Raw genomic sequence first — 3768 nt, 5'->3', positions numbered from 1 at the left:
ACCAAAGCCAAGGGTCCAACCCCTGTGCATGGTGTCTAATCTAACCCACCTTACACCACACAAAAAAGACAACCATGTAACCATATTCTTAAGACATTGTGTGTGACACATGGGTCACCTTAACAAACATAATGCTCTTCGAAACGCATCAAACACCATCATAAATATGACATGACACCATGCAACCAAAAAAAATATCTAAACGCGGTTAAACCAGTCGAGTAATGATATCAATACACGAGTGTTGTAACTTGTAACAATGCATATTCTTAGATTGTGGATTTGACTAAAAGTTGAGAGTTAAAGATTAGAGAAGCATCTTTGTAAGAGAGATTCCACTGGCCCATAAGCTTTAATCTCAAAACACTTACAGCCTCTTGTCTGGTCTATATTTAGAATTTGAAATGAACACACCCCATATTTCTTATATGCTTTCTTATATTATACCCACCCCCACAACACAACTCACCTCACCAATCCTAGGACCATTTTCTCACCTCCACTACTTCAATTAAATAGACCTTCATCTTCTTCCTTTTGCCACCAAACTAGTTAACCAAATTCTTCTACATAGTTTTTTTTTTAAGTTTATTAAACCACCATCTACAAAATGTCGTTTTCCGACAATAATAATAATAGCGTGTTAAGATGCTTATGCATCGAGGATTGTCAAGTGGGAAAAGCTACACATGATGGTGGTGGTGTTGGTGGTGGTGGTTTCTTCTCTAGTGATCTACTCCCGTCTCTAGGAGCGAATTCTAACCGTTCGGTTGCACTAAGGAAATACATAATCAGCCCGTTTGATAGACGATACAGGTGAGACTTCCAGTTTCCTAAAAAGGGTGTATAATACTATAATTGTATATGTAAGTTTGTATCTAAAGTTCTAAACTTTCTGAATATTTCTCTTTGTTCAGGGCATGGGAGATGTTTCTGGTTATTTTGGTCATTTACTCGGCGTGGATTTCGCCTTTCGACTTTGCGTTTCTTGATAACGAAGGTGGTTTGAGAATCTTTGACAACATTGTCAATGGCTTCTTTGCCATTGATATCATTCTAACTTTCTTTGTGGCATATCTCGAGACTCAGTCCTATGTTCTTATCGATGATCACAAGATCGCTGTGAGGTCAGCGAAGAATCTTTATTTTTTCCTTTTTTTCTTAAAAAATTAAAAAATAAAAAAATAAAAATTCGCGTGGTATGAACTATGAAGAACAAAATGTTGCATTGTAACAGGTACCTGTCAACGTGGTTCATATTTGATGTGAGCTCAACCGTGCCATTTAGATCTCTCAGCCTCCTCTGCAAAGATAAGAAAAGCGATATTGGATTCCAAATACTCAGTATGCTAAGGTTATGGCGCCTAAGAAGAGTTAGCTCCCTTTTCGCAAGGTACATATTCCATATTTTAATAATTTTTTAAACATAACAATCTTCCAAATTTGCATTATTAAAGGATAATCAAAAGTACACTAAGTGACAAAATCTGTATTGTACATATCAGGCTTGAGAAGGACATCAGGTTTAGCTATTTTTGGATCCGTTGTACTAAGCTCATATAGGTAAGCAACCGAGCTATTTTGGCGGTGTTTTAATACGCTTTTTAAACAAATTTGATCGTCTAAAAACTTACTATTTATGGGTAAAAGTAAAATAACATATTTTCCATATTTTAAACCTAATTCAGGTGACTTTGTTTGCTATACACTGTGCTGGATGCTTTAACTACTTAATAGCAGATAAATATCCCGACCCAAATAAAACTTGGATCGGTGCGGTTTACCCAAATTTCAAAACCGAAAGCATCTGGAACAGATATGTAACATCACTGTATTGGTCAATCGTGACTCTAACAACTACTGGTTACGGAGACTTTCATGCTGAGAATACAAGAGAAATGGTGTTTGATATCCTGTATATGCTATTCAACTTAGGATTGACATCTTACCTTATTGGTAACATGACAAATCTCGTTGTTCACTGGGCCGGAAACACCCGAGATTTTGTAAGTTATTTTGATATAGAAAAGAGATGTTTTACTGAAATTTGTGAATTCTAATGAAACAGTTTTTGGTGTTGTAGAGGGATAAAGTCACAGCAGCTTCAGAATTTGCAAAACGGAATCAACTACCGCCACAAATAAAAGATCAAATATTGTCACACATATGTCTAGATTACAAAACACGGGGGTTTAAACATCAAGATACCTTAAACTGTCTGCCAAAAGCCATTCGTGCAAGCATTTCACGCCATCTTTTTTATCCCATCGTGAAAAACGTTCATTTGTTTCGTGGCATTTCACACGAGTGTCTTTTCCAGCTGGTAATCTTCTTTTCCTGAAACTAAATTAACTCCGTAAGCCTGTTAGACAAAGGGCAAAGGACGATTTAAAAATAAATATGTAAAACATGTTCATTAATTGTATCAATGCACATTTCTCAGGTTTAATAATGTAGTGTACTATATTGTTGAAAAGGTTTCTGAAATGGAAGCGGAGTATTTTCCACCGAAGGAGGTTGTGATTCTACAAAATGAGATTCCAACAAACCTGTACATAATCGTTAATGGAGCAATGGTAAGCAAACTTAATAGCTAATACATATTGGTTACAATCTTAAATGTTTTATTAACTTAAAAATATGAAATAAATGGGTTGGTAATTTAAATTCTATTGGCAGGATATAATTTCACAAAAAGATGGGCATAATCAGGTATAGTATTCCTATTGGCTGGTTTCAGAAACATGATAAGAATCTTACTTATAAAATTGTTAACATGCAGATCATAGGAAAGGTTGGGTCGGGAGAAATGTTTGGAGAAACGGGAGTTTTATACAATACTCCTCAGCCGTTCACGTTCCAGACAAGTGAGATTTCTCAGATATTGAGGATGGATGGTTCTGCACTACTTCGCATAATTCACACAAATACACAAGATGGTTTCGTTATCATGAATAACTTTTACATGGTATGCATTTGACATGAACCCACCATCTAAAGCAGGGCCGTAAATGAGCCAAGTCGAGCCAGGGCGGGCTAGGCTCGTTTATCTCAACGAGATGATATATTGACCTCAAGCTCAGCTCAGCAAAAGCTCAACCCAATTCGTGGCACGTCAAACCGGCTCGTATTATTTTTAGAAAAGTATAAATTTATATATTTAAGCATATTAATATATATAAAAAATAATACACATAGTGCAATTTTAATAAACTACAGATTTCATAATTTATATATGTTAAAATTTGGGTATTGCTTTTAAACGAGCCAAACAAAAATTTAACTTTTTATTTTTGTATTAAAAAATATCATACAGCTTTAAATACTTGGGCTTTTATTTAAATGAGCCAACGAGCAAGCCACGAGACAAACTGACCTTGGCCCAGGCTTGTATACAGACCGATCCAGCTCGGTTCGTTCACAGATCGATCCGAGCTATTTTCAAGCGAGCTGTGAGCTTTCTGAATAGCCCTAATTGAAGTAGAGGTTGCAAGATGGGCGGGTTGGGTAACGGGTCGAGACTCAAAAGGGCCCATTTTGGAGTTTTGGTTCTTATTTAAATCGGGCCGGGTTGGGTTGACTTGAAAGTTGAAACACTTTCTCCTATATTTAAAATGATTATGAAGACGACGTTATTACAACAATTAGCTAAATCTTCAACCACTTCAGTCCATGTAACATGTTCCCTTTTTTGCTGATGTTTACTTGACCCATTTGAAATTAAAACATAAAAAATAAAAAAAATGGCCCGTATATACACTTTTATAA

The 3768-nt window shown here is 35.9% G+C and overlaps 1 pseudogene across 1 annotated transcript; it reads left to right on the top strand.

Moving 5' to 3' along the window:
- The first annotated feature begins 610 nt into the window (after positions 1 to 610).
- On the top strand, positions 611 to 3103 carry LOC143604003 (potassium channel KAT1-like; annotated as a pseudogene). The gene is made up of 9 exons (XR_013148205.1): positions 611 to 816; positions 918 to 1127; positions 1238 to 1393; positions 1506 to 1563; positions 1689 to 2006; positions 2084 to 2323; positions 2478 to 2576; positions 2680 to 2712; positions 2783 to 3103. The product of XR_013148205.1 is annotated as a potassium channel KAT1-like (transcript).
- Positions 3104 to 3768: the final 665 nt, after the last annotated feature.

Source organism: Bidens hawaiensis, unplaced genomic scaffold, assembly GCF_021521415.1.
Source record: "Bidens hawaiensis isolate Kalapana, Puna unplaced genomic scaffold, B.hawaiensis_p1.1 tig00063630_1, whole genome shotgun sequence".
In the NCBI taxonomy this organism is placed as follows: domain Eukaryota; kingdom Viridiplantae; phylum Streptophyta; class Magnoliopsida; order Asterales; family Asteraceae; genus Bidens; species Bidens hawaiensis.
The sequence above is the reverse complement of the archived record's forward strand: the minus strand, read 5'-3'. Positions and strand labels throughout refer to the sequence as shown.